Source organism: Cavia porcellus, unplaced genomic scaffold (assembly GCF_034190915.1).
Source record: "Cavia porcellus strain 051 isolate PalLab524CR breed Dunkin Hartley unplaced genomic scaffold, mCavPor4.1 scaffold_10, whole genome shotgun sequence".
NCBI classification, from domain to species: domain Eukaryota; kingdom Metazoa; phylum Chordata; class Mammalia; order Rodentia; family Caviidae; genus Cavia; species Cavia porcellus.
Genome location: NW_026947493.1, coordinates 45,246 through 59,434, shown reverse-complemented (window position 1 = coordinate 59,434; position 14,189 = coordinate 45,246). Strand labels below are relative to the sequence as shown.

General features: G+C 33.1%; 1 pseudogene; it reads right to left on the bottom strand.

Moving 5' to 3' along the window:
• Positions 1–14,189, bottom strand: part of LOC100723027 (F-box/LRR-repeat protein 17-like) — a 51,234-nt pseudogene that overhangs the window by 12,389 nt on the left and 24,656 nt on the right.

The window sequence follows — 14,189 nt, the reverse complement described above, 5'->3', positions numbered from 1 at the left end:
AAAGACCAAATTACAACCTCAAACCTCCAGCCCATCTCAAGAAACCCTAGGAGCAATATATATAGAAGAAAATATATGCCATTCACCTCAAATATCGGACACAATAGCTACTGAAATTAACAAGCAACTCCAGGAAGCTTTAAAGAAATTCAAACTCAAAATAATCTCCCAGGTAAAAGAAGAAATGAAAGAGATTCTGAATATGTCTAAAGAAAACACAGTTAAAAAATTGGAGGAACTAAACAAAAAGATAGAGTCCCTAGATGAGCAATATAAGAAACAAACAGAATACATAATGCAGATGCACAGAGATATACAGGAAATAAAAAAACTCCACTGAAAGTTGTAAAAACCACCTCAATAAAGGTGAAGATAGAATTTCAGACCTTGAAGACAGGATTGCAGCTAGTGAAATAAACTTTTAAAAATAACAAGGAATCAGGAAACAACAATTCAACAACTGCAAGATGATGCAAAGAAAAATAACAAGAATGATAGGGATTAATGAAAAAGAAAGAGACAACATAAAGGATGTCAAGAGGATATTTAGAAAAGTAACAGCTGAAAATTTCCCAAGCATGAGATCAGAAACCGACATCAGGATCAGTGAAGCATACAGAACTGCAAATAGTCATAACCAAAACAAAACTACACCCAGACATATAATAATCACCATCCCAGAAATCCAACACAAGAATAGGTTATTAAAAGCTGTCAGAGAGAAAAGACAGATCACTTATAAAGGAAAACCTATCAGAATCACAGCAGACTTCTCAGCACAAACAATAAAGTCAAGAAGAGCATGCGGTGAAGTATTCCAGATCCTAAAGCAAAATGATTTCCAACCTAGACTGATATATCCTGCAAAACTATCATTCAAAATTGATGGTGAAATACAATACTTCCATGACAAAGAACAGCTGAAGAACTTCATGAACACCAAACCAACCCTGCAAAAAATATTGAAAGACAGTTTAGATACACAAAGGAAAAAACCACTAAGCAAAGCAGACAGTTAAACAGAACAGAAAGATCAAGATGCAACAGCAGAGAGATAACATGTCAACATTAAACCAGCACTTAACAGTAATAACCATTAATGTAAATGGTCTCAATGCACCAATCAAAAGAAACAGACTAGCAGAATGGATCAAAAAACAAAATCCAACCATATGCTGTTTACATCTAACCCAGAAGGATAATCACAGACTGAAAGTCAAAGGATGGAAAACAATACTTCATGCAGCAGGAATCCAAAAAAAGAAGGAGTAGCCATTCTGTTTTCAGACAACGTGAACTTTAAACCAACAATGACCATAAAGGACAAAGGAGGTCACTACATACTCGTTAGGGGAAAACTCCAAGAGGAAGAGATAACTATCTTAAATATATAGGCACCAAACTCCAGAGCACCCACTTATATAAAACAACTATTAACAGAAATGAAAACTCAAATTATCAGTAACACAATTGTAACAGGAGACCTTAATATGCCATTGACACCAAGGGATAGATCAACCAGACAGAAAATGAGCAAAGAAATAACAGAACTGAATCACACCTGTGAACAAATGGATTTGATAAACATATACAGAATGTTCCACCCAACAAAATCAGAATACACATTCCTCTCAGCAGTACATGGATCATTTTCTAAAACAGTCCATATATTAGCTCACAGAACATATTTAAACAAATGCAAAAGAGTTGAAATCATCCCTTGCATGTTATCGGATCATAGCGCTCTGAAATTAGAAATTAATGATAAAAGATACTGCAAAAATCCTGCAAACACATGGAAACTGAATAACACACTCTTGAGTAATCAGTGGGTCACAGAAGAAATTAAAGAAGAAATTAAACAATACCTAAAAGAAAATGAAAATGCAGATACAACTTACCGGAATCTGTGGGATGCAATGAAAGCTGTCCTCAGAGGAAAATTTATTGCACTGAGTTCCCACATCAGGAAAACAGAACAAATACAAATAAATAACTTGATGCTACACCTCAAACAGCTAGAAAAAGAAGAGCAAGTCAAGCCCAAAGCCAAAAGAAGGGAGGAAATTATACAAATCAGAGCAGAAATCAATGCAATTGAGACTAAGAAAACAATCCAAAGAATCAATGAATCAAAGAGTTGGTTCTTTGAAAGAATAAATAAAATCGATAAGCCTCTAGCCAACCTTATTAAAAAAAGGGAAGAAAAATCTCAAATTCATGCAATAAGAAATGAAAAAGGTGAAATCAGTACAGACCCAATAGAAATACAGAAGATCATCAACACCTATTTTGAAAACCTCTACTCTCAAAGGTTTGATAACACAGAAGAAATAGACAGATTCTTAGAAACATATGAAGTACCAAAGCTAGAACAAGAGGATATAAAACTGTTGAATAACCCAATCTCTGTTAATGAAATTGAAAATGTAATTAAGTCCTTACCTACAAAGAAGAGCCCAGGCCCAGATGGATTCACTGCCGAATTCTACAAGAAATACAAAGAAGACCTAATGCCGACACTCCTCAAACTAGTCAATGAAATTGAAAGGGAAGCAATCCTTCCTAAGTCATTCCTGGAAGCAAATATTACTCTAGTACCAAAACCTGAGAAAGAGAGAACTAAAAAAGAGAACTATAGACCAGTCTCCCTAATGAACACAGATGCAAAAATCCTCAATAAAATATTGGCAAATAGGATGCAGCAAATCAAGAAGATTATACATCATGACCAAGTGGGATTCATCTCAGGAATGCAAGGATGGTTCAACATACGTAAATCAATAAATGTAATCCACCACATCAATAAAGCCAAAAGTAAGAATCACATGATCATTTCTATAGATGCAGAAAAAGCCTTCAATAAGGTCCAACATTTATTCATGATAAGAACTTTACAGAAAAGTGGAATAGATAGTCTCAATAATAATAAAGGCCATTTATGACAAACCAACAGCCAGCATCATACTAAATGTCCGAAAACTGAAAGCCTTTACTTTAAAATCAGGCACAAGACAAGAATGTCCTTTATCACCACTCCTTTTTAATATAGTACTGGAAGTACTAGCCAGGCCAATTACGCAAGAGAGAGAAATAAAAGGGGTAAAGATAGGAAAAGAAGAAGTTACATTATCATTGTTTGCAGATGACATGAAACTCTACATAGAAGACCCCCTAAACTCCATTAAAAGACTCTTAGAGACAATAAATAAATTCAGTAATGTAGCTGGATACAAAATCAATACTCAGAAATCAATAGCATTCCTATACACTAACAACAAAATCACAGAGAGGGAAATAAGAGAAACCACACTCTTCACATTAGCAAGCAAAAAAACTGAAATATTTAGGAATTACTCTTACGAAAGAAGTGAAAGACCTATACAAGGAAAATTATAATACACTGAAAAAAGAAATTGAAGATGATCTCAGAAAATGGAAAAACATCCCTTGCTCATGGACAGGAAGAACAAACATTGTGAAAATGGCCATTCTCCCAAAGCTGTTATACAGATTCAATGCAATCCCAATAAAAATACCATCAACATACCTTATAGATCTAAAGAAATCACTCCTAAAATTCACCTGGAACCAGAAGAGACCTAAAATAGCAAAGGCAATTCTAAGCAGCAAAGGCAAGGCAGGAGGCATTACAATCCCTGACTTGAAGTTATACTACAAAGCAACAGTAGTAAAATCAACATGGCATTGGAATCAAAACAGAGCCGAAGATCAATGGAATAGATTAGAAGATACAACCACAACTACAAACACACTCAACCACCTTATCTTTGATAAAGGATCCAAGTAGTTTCACTGGAAGAACGACAGTCTCTTTAATAAATGGTGCTGGAAAAACTGGCTCTCCATTTGCCAAAAACTAAAGCTAGACCCATTTCTATCACCATGTACTAAATTAAAATCTAAATGGGTCAAAGATCTGAATATTAAAACAAACACTAAATCTATTGGAAGACAAATTGGGTAGAAACCTTGGAGACATAGGAGTAGGTAGAGAATTCATGAACAGGGCTCAAACCGCATGGGAAATACTTCCCAGAATCAATAACTGGGACCACTTCTTATTAAAAAGTTTCTGCATGGCGAAAGAAATCTCCAGCATAGTGAAAAGAAAACCCACAAACTGGGAAAAGATTTTAGTGAACTCTCTCTCAGACAAGGGACTCTTGTCTAAAACATATAAAGAATTAAAAAAACTCAGACCTCCAAAATTCAAAGATCCAATCCAAAAATAGGCATCTGAGATGAATACGCACTTCTCAGATGAAGAAATACAAATGGCAAATAAATACATGAAAAAATGTTCATCATCACTGGTCATTAGAGAAATGCAAATTAAAACCACACTGAGATACCATCTCACTCCTGAAAGAATGGCCAGGATCAAGAAAACCAACAACAAATGCTGGAGAGGCTATGGGGAAAAAGGAACTCTCCTGCACTGTTGGTGGGAGTGTAGACTGGCACCTTTGTGGAGGTCAGTCTGGAGATTTCTCAAAAAGCTGGGATTGGAAGTTCCATTTATTCCAGCTATTCCACTTCTAGGCATATTTCCAGAAGAACTGAAAGCATCATACCACAGTGATATATGTGCACCTATGTTTATAGCAGCACAATTTGTAATCGCCAGATCTTGGAAGCAACCCATGTGTCCATCAACTGAGGAATGGATAAAAAAAGTTGTGGTATTTCTATACAATGGAGTATTACTCAGCTATAAAGAAGGATCACATTGAGATATTTATCAATAAATGGGCGCAGCTTGAGACCATACTCATAAGTGAAATAAATCAATCTCGCATGTGTGAATACCGAATAGTTTCCCTAATGTAAGTAATGATTCAAATATATAAAAATATGTGGTAATCATGATTCCCCATTATGTGGCCTTGAAGCCTTATAAAGTTTTCACTTATTAATTGGAAAGGCTTTATTCTGGGCTTCTTGATATGGAAATATTTGAAGCTATAGTATATGAAGTTTTATTAAAATATTTCAAGGAAAAAGACAGACACTATGGTAACTACTATTAAGTCGGGTTATTTGGTGGTGAAGCACTAGGTTGCTGAAACAGTCATGCTTTGACCTCTATTGTTATATTGTTATGTCCTCTTTTATCTCAATCTCTCCCTTATTCATTAAAAAATTATTTAGTTATTTTTTATGGTTTTTTTTAATTAAGGGGAAAAATTTAAAAAATTAGCAGGATATATAATAGTAACTTTTTTTGATTTCCTATTAACTTGTTTTGAAGTCCTGTAATACTCCTACTATCTTGTTTTGACTGATTAGACTCTGTTCCATTCTGTATGATAGTATCAAGTTTGAGGGTATAGGCAACTACTTTGAAGGCAATAAGATTCACTAAGATGCCCATTCTGGTTTGACTATTGTCTCCTTTGGAAGTCCTGTAATGTTTACAATGCTTAAGTTTTATTGGTCTTGTTCTCTACTGTTTTGTTCAACTTTATAATATCTAATGAGATAGAGAATTCTTTTTAAGGAAACAAGAGACATTATGGTAACCACTGTTGATAACCTTGTACTCTGTTTTTACATGATGAGCTATGTCTATCCTTGGTTTTGACTGACTGCTTTGTTTTGCCATATTTGACTTTATTCTCTCCCCCCACCAAAAAAGTAATAAGAACTAAGGATAATAAAACCCAAAATGTGTAAATTTTGTTGTACAAAAGAGAAGAAAAAAAAGTGCTCTAAAGGATACAACAGCAAGTGTGTTTAGGGGTGTTAAATAGCTGACCATATTAATGTTTTTGGTTCGATCATTGAACACAACTGTTTGCAGTCTCACTGTTTGAACGTCCACTTTGTATGCTTTGATACTGTGCCTTGAGCAACTATGTCTAAGATGATAATATGTAATCTATTAATTGGTGATTTCTTACTGTTTTTTTTGTAGTTCTGTATTACTTGTACCCTTATACCGCTTTGTTTTTTCTCTTTTTCCTTTTAAATAAAATTTAAAAAAATTTTTGAATTGACATTTAAGATTTTTTAAAAATTGCTTCAAATTCACAAGGAAATTAAAATGTTTAAAGAATTACACTAAATTCTGAACCAATCCCTTTAATACTTAATCAAGTAACATCTTTTTAATGCATTATATTAGATAAAAACTAAAGTGAAAGTGACAGAAAACCTTCAAACAGTTGCTTCCTTTAGGAACCACTAGTTAAAAACTGTTTACCAATAAAGAAATATTTCTCCATGTTTATACAAGAAAACAAAGACTAGCCAAAATGAAATATTTTAAAGGAATAGAAAAAGTTAAGTTGAGGGTTACTATCCTTTAATTTACCTTTAGTGCAAAGTAGAAACCAACAGTTTAACAAATTTAGTTGTAATATCATAAAAACTATTAGGTTTTTAGTAGTGCTAATAAAACAGAATTTATACTATGTGATTTGAACAAAAAGATAAATGTCAATAACCTCTCCATTTATGGATGAGGTTTAAAGATGTTAAGCAATTTTTCTAGGATTACAATACAGTGAGTAGATACCAGGAGTCAAAAATTCAGCATCTCTGACCCAAATGACCTAACACAATCATACAACCTCAAGTGAGTACATTTAGATTAAATGTAAAAATGTGTATGAAGTAACTTCATTACCAATGTTCAGGGTAAAAGTATTCTACGTGGTTTTAAAAAATCATTTACTTTTAATCATAATGTTTCAATTTTTCTAAAATCCTTTTTTAAATAGGTATTATCTCACTAGAAGTACTGATACATCAAAGAACCTTTCTAAACTTAAATTTATATATTCAATATATTTATTAAATACTATCAAGTGATATATAGTAATTCAAAAGGGCAACAAAAATATCTCTATATTTTTGAGATGCACTTAAATTTTCTTTGCTACAAACTTAGGACCAGCCTGGCAACATTTTAATTATACTATTTTTCAATACTGAGAATTCCTACTCAAGCCACCCTTATGACAGTTTCCTGATAATTTCTATGGTATACTTTCTAATGAAATTCAAGTGACTCTGAATATTATTTAGCCACAAAAGGAATGAAACTGATACAGGTTATGATCTCAATAAACCTCAAAAATATCATGTAAAGAAAGAAACCAGACATCAAGTACCACATATTAAATCATTCCATTTTTAGGAAATGTCTGGAAGAGGCTAATTCACAGAAACAGAAAGGAGATTAGCAGCTGCCAGGTACTAGGAAGAAGGAGAAAGTGGAATGATGATTACTGGACAAAGTTTTTTCTAGGATAATGAAAATGTCCCAGAATTAGTTACTGGTGACAACTCTACAACTTAATGAGTCATATACTTTAAAAGGTGAGCCTTATGTGAGTCTTATATCTCAATAAAAGAAAACAGAATATTTTTAAGAATATTAAACACAAGTGTCTGAATTACAAGTGTATTTGCTTAACAATAAAATCTAGGTAATTATCAAGACTATCTGTCCCAACTTATTGAATCCCATTTCTATCATGCTAAGTAAAAAGCTCTATTTCACAAATGTATACTCCTAACTTTATATTAAATCTTAACTAAAATAATTGTAATTCTGAGAGGAATCAGAAAAAATTGTAACTACAGATGTATTTGGGAAGCCAATTTTGTATTTTCCAACTTGCCTAAATAATTCATAATTTACAAAAGACACGTTAGCATATGTTTAAGGACTTTAAAATCAAGTACCACATACAAGCATGTATTTAGAATTAATTTATTAAATCATTGTTTTGAGAGGATATTCATGTTTTCAGTAAGCAGTATTTGTCTCTCAACTACCAAAACAAAATGCATTAGAAAATGTACAACTAAAGTTTAAAGAATTCAAAGATCAGAAATTAAATGAACAGCACAAACATAAAAACAGGTACTTACTAATTTGTTTTCTTGCATGCATATTCTTTGTAATTTCAGACAGCCCTTAGCTATGACGATCATGCCCTCATCTGAGATCTTGTAACACTGGTCAAAATGAGTATCTTTTGAGTTCTCTGCATTTTGATCCCAGCTGTAAACAAGGGGATTTGGCTGAAAGCTCAGAAAGTAACAAAAACATATACCATACGAGGATTTTAAGCATTATTTGAAAATCATACTAGAGATAAATACTTACTTATAAATTACTTTTAAAAGGAGATAGAATAAATGATCTATAACTGAAAACAGTACAGTATTCATCTTTTAACTTACATGTTTCAATAACTTCACAGGATGTCCATCAAGTACTTAAGATTCCTTATCATTCAAATTCACATTTTATTTCCCTTGAGTCTTAATAGTGGAGAAAGACGATGGTAGGAACAAAATAAAGGTGTAAATTATAACGTATTCAAAAAATTCAACATTATACTACCACTAAAATTCAAATAAAATTGAGAAAAATTAAAAAGTAATTAAAATTTTAAATTGTAATCCAATTTTATAAAGAAATGTATATTTAAATTTACATTCACATATGAGAAAAGAGACTGCCAGGTTTACCAACAAAGTGTTAACAGTAGTTATTCCTGATAAGTGACTATGCAGGCTATTTTTTCCTATCAATCTCGAATTTTTTAAACAAATAATTTTATAATGAAAATGTTTCAAGTTCTATTTCAAATAAAGTGATGATAGTAGGATATGTAGACTCATTTACTTTTATAGTGAGAATAATAAATACAAAGTAGGCTATTCTAATGCAGGCTATACTATAATCAATAAATATTCCTTTAGAAATATAAATTCCATGAAGACAGGAATTTTTCTGTTTTATTAAATAATAAATCTGTGGTATCTTACACTTATCTAATATTTAATAAATATTTGTTAAATGGGTGAAAATGCTAATCAGGGTCATGCGTGTAAAGAGTTCTCTTGACGATTTTTCCTTCAGTGCTGGGACTTGAATCACCCAAAGCCTTGTGTGCACTAAGCAAAACTGCACCACTGAATACATCCCCAGTCCTGACAGCTTTTTTAAAATGAGTAAACATAGAAAACTATGATTGTGGTTTCACATACTGCTATGTCCTACTCAATTCATAGATCTAACCTGGGTCCATGGACAGCCTCAAGTTCCCAGGAGAGTTGATAAAGAATTTGAATTTATCTTTACATTCTCTCCTACCAACTTTAGCCTTTCACATAATATGAACAAAACATCACAGTAGGTTAGCTACATTTATGACCCTAAAAAAATCAAATATAATTTCTTATTTCATTGTCTGAAAATATGTAGCAATATCATTTTTTCCTTATTAGTATTCATCACACTCATTAAACCATGTACCCGATCTTAATTCATTACAAGTGGTACCTATATTTCCAGAACTAATGTACATGACTTAGATCTCAAAAAGCTGAATCCAAAACCAGTACTGGCAAAATCAGAACAGTAAGTATGCTACAGACAACAGGTTCACATACGTCTGGCTACAAGGTTGACTCTGGGAATAAAACCACTACAACTGAAAATCAGCTTAAGTAGCAATTAAACCCTCCAATTACCTCCCCATTACTGCAAAGCCTGACCTTGCACACATCACATAATGGTCAAAGACTGGAGCTCCTGGGGAATTTCGGACTGGTGTACATCACACATAGCTGGGAACAGACGCATATTGGTGAAAATTTGGGGATTGTGCGAAAGTGTATAATAGTGAAAAGAGAGTAGTCCAAATAAATAATTGTATTCAATTTTCGAGGACGAAAGGATATGAACTTCCGAACTGAAAAAGTCATCCAAATGTCTATCACAAATGATAGACCTACAGCAATGCAAATTATCATAAGACTCTATTATCCTAGCTATCAACAAGATTCCATGAACTTCCAGACAATGACAGATTTCATGAAAAGGATTTCGACTTTAAAATGCTCCAAACATCTTACCAATAGTAAAAGCAACAAAGCAATGCCATCAAATTCAAAAAGAAAACTATTTCTAATATAAAGATAGGCACTTGATTTAGACCATGAATTAACTGTGCTGGTAGAATTCAACATATTTACAGAAGTCCTCAAAATATTTATTTCCCATACACATTTATTAAGATGTAACTAGAAACTGCGCTCTACAAAACATGAGAATATACCAAAAGAAAGAGGAAAAGACCTCTGGGTTATGAGATCTACCTCAACATCAAAATAAAGAACAACTCAGGTTAATGTTGGAGGTAATAATATTAAGATGATTTATGAAATGCAACAACATTTACATGCAAGAAGTCCAGACTAGTGCCAGGCGTGGTGGCATATGCCTGTAATCCCAGCACTCAGGAGGCTAAGACAGGAGGATTGTTGTAAATTCAAGACCAAGCCTGGGCTCAACAACAGTATGAACTGCTTAATGAGATCCTGTCTCAAAAAAAAAGGAAGCCCAGACTAGGAAATCTTAGAAATCCATGTTAAGAGAATACAAGCCAGCTAAAGAAGAAAAAAATTATTAATTCCAATAAAACAGAATTTTGTGATTGAAAAAATAATGGGCAAATGATTTTGAAATGTGAATACAAAATACTTACTTAACAAAATAAAATTATGACCGAATTAGAGGATAAAGAGACAGAGAAGGATAAATTCACTAAATCCTTCCATGGCTAGAAATCATCTATGTAGCCAAAGTAGACTATTTATAAAAATACAAATAAACATGACAAAACTACTTTCTCCATCTGGAGGAAGTCCTGTTAATCTAATTCCTAGTCTTAACACTAATTTTTATTTAATAAAGGAAACATGTTCATTCATCTCCACACCTCTCTTTAGGAACAAGTTGCCCAGACCAAATAAGTAATCCTCACTTCTTTAATAGGGGCCACTCTGCTGGTCTGGTCTAGTCAATGACTAAGTCATCTGGTCAAATTTCAGAGTCAAGTTAACAACCTCATTCAGCTCCATCTAGTAAGCAACATTCTCCATCTTAGAGTTTCTGAATAATAAGGTTTGTGTTTTTTTCTCTATCACTATTTCTCTCATTTATCAATTTTACCACATCTTGGGCAGAAAAACACAGATCTCGAGAACTCAGCACCCAGTATTTCAGGAATAAACACTGAGAAATAAAGCAGAATTAACATATAAGATGTAACTAAGCTTTTCGGCTGAGTCTCAGACATCACTGTGTGCACAACTTGGTAGAACCTCATGTTAAGACCTATAAATCACACTGTTATAGACAGAAAAAAGATAAACTAATTACAAGATATGCTGACATCAATATGTAGTTTTGTTGGCTTTATCCATAAGGAAATTACTTTTCAGAGGCAAGACACATTGCTAATCATATAAAAATAGGACCACGTGCATGATAGTTGCAGAAATGATCAGTATAACATGGTAAAGCTAATAATGAAGATGCCTCAGAAGACAAGTAATTATTACTCACTACTACTGAATATAAATGTCATTTAATATCGCTATAGAAACTAATGTTTCATTTTAGATATCACTGGAAAAAATACATTACATTATCGTCTACATAATCTAAACTCCAGACTACGCAGGCACATAAAGTCAATAATTATACTCAATGTATTCTCAATTTTGCTGATACCTTTCAAATCTCTCACCTGTTTACAACCCTCTGAAAAATATTCAGATGGCCGCAAACAACCCCTGTGAAAAATATCCCTGCACTGCGCACAGGGCGCACACCTGTAATCCCAGAGCTCTGGTAGGCTGAGGCAGGAGGACTGAAATATGGAGCACACCCTGGGCAATTTTACTACTTAGCAATACTCTGTCTCAAAGAAAGAAAAGCAAAAAAAGGAAAGAAAATGAAATGACAAGACCCACTTGACCCGACCCAACCCTGGATAGGCTAGGTGGCTATTAGGGATGTAGCTCAATGACAGCACTTGCCTAACATATAAGACCCTGGGCTCAATCCCTTACACTACCTAAAATACCAAGAGAAGCTACATTAATTTCAGAAAGTCTGCAAAGATAAAAAAAAAAAAAAGAACATTACATTACACTCCAAAAAAACATGGCAATTTTTAGTGTATGTACACTAAATAATCAAAATACATGCCAGATGCAATGGTTCATGCCTATAATTCCGGCATTTGGGAAGTTGAGGCAAAGGATCACTATGACTACAAATTCAAAGCCAGCCTGGGCTACACAGCAAGTTAAAGCCCAGCCTACACAACATGTCAGAACCTTGTCTCAGAAAATAAACAAGATTCAGAGTATGTGAGGCAAAAATTAAAGAACCACAGGATAGTTAGATGAATTCACCATAAAAGGTAAGAAGTCTCACTATATGATCCAGCAATCATATTCCTTGGTATTTCTGTAAAGCTGAAAACTTATATCCACACAAAATCCCATGTACAGAAGCTTATAGCAACTTTATTCATAATTGCCAAAACTTGGAAGCAACCAAAATGTCCTTCAGAAATTGAAAGGATAACTAAACTATGGTACACACATATAATGGGATATTATCCAATGCCATATATATATATACACACATATATATACAATAGTATATATATATATATACATACATATATATACTATGAAAAGACACAGAGGAACCACAGGATAGTTAGATGAATCCACCATAAAAGGTAAGACCTCTCACTATATGATCCAGCAATCATAAATGCATATTACAGCAATTATAAATGCATATTACTAAGTGAAAGAATCCAATCTGAAAAGACTACATATTCTATGATTCCAATTAGAATCAGAGTTATTCTGGAAAAGTTAAAACTATGAAACAAATTTAAAGATAAGTGATTGCCAGAGATTAGAGAGGAGTACAAAAGAATAGGCATAGAACCAAGGACTTTTAAGGCAGTAAATATACTCTGCATGATACTATAATGGTACATACATGTAATTGTATATAGGCTGAAACCCACAAGACATACAGAATCCACAGATAAACTATGGACTTAGGGAATAATGCTGTTTGATGCAAGTATATGAGCTACAATAAGTAAGTTACACTGATGGGAGATGCTGATGAGGGAAACCGTGTATGTGTAGGAACGGGGAGTATATTGGAATCTGTGCCTCTCTCAATTTCCCTATGAATTTAAAACTGCTGTAAAGTAAGTTTTTTTAAAACCATCTTTAAAAATTAGGACCATTTCTTTAAAATTAGGCAGCAAATAAAATTTTTAAATTCAAATTACTTCCAAAATGATTAATCAGGCATAAAAATTTCCCAGTAATACTATAAATTAAGAAAAAAATTCTTAAAAGCAATCCACCAAAAATGTAAAAATTATAATCACTAACTTTAAAAAATTATAACTTCAGATAGGAAAGAAAAGTTATCAGGGGTAAACATACAAATAAGGACCACAGTTCAAGAAGACATAATAACTCTTAACATGTATGCACCTAAAAACAAAGTATGTGAAGCATATGTGAAGCAAAACTGACTAAACTGTAGGAGAAAAATAGATAAATCTATTATTATTGTTGGAAACTCTGATATCTTATTAGAAATGAACAGATTGAGAAGGCAAAAAAGAGTAAATATGTAATTCAATTCCAACACCACTAACAATGAACTAGCCATAATGGACAGCTACAGATTACTTCATTCAACAACATCAGAATATACATCTTTCTCAAGCTCACATGGAACACTCAGACTATATCTTAGGACATAAAACACACTTAACAAATTTAAAAAGACAGAAATTGCCGCATCTGCTTTCCACAGACAGCAGTGGAATTAAACTGGAAATCAATAACAGATCACCAGAAAGTCCCAAAATACTTAAGAGATTAAACAACATACTCCTAAATGTGTCAAAGAAATCTCAAAAGCAATCTTTCTTTTTTTTTTTTTTTTTTGTCTTTTTGTCTTTTGAAAGTCTCATTATGCAGTTCAGGCCATTCAGGCCAACTTTGAGCTCACTTTGTAGCCCATGCTGGTTTCAAATTGCAATGATCCTCTTGCCTCAGCCTCTCAAATGCTGGGATCACAGGCATCTACAACCACCCTCCTTAAAGAGAAATTCTAAAAATATTTTCAACTAAACTAAAATGAAAGTATAATGTGTCAGAATGTACAGAATGAAGCAAAAGTAGCATTCAAAGGGGAATTTATAATTAGGGGTATTACAATAAATGGAATTGTTTGAGTTACATTCAAGTATGTAGTATGTAGAAATACAACTAATTTTTTGTAGTCCGGCACT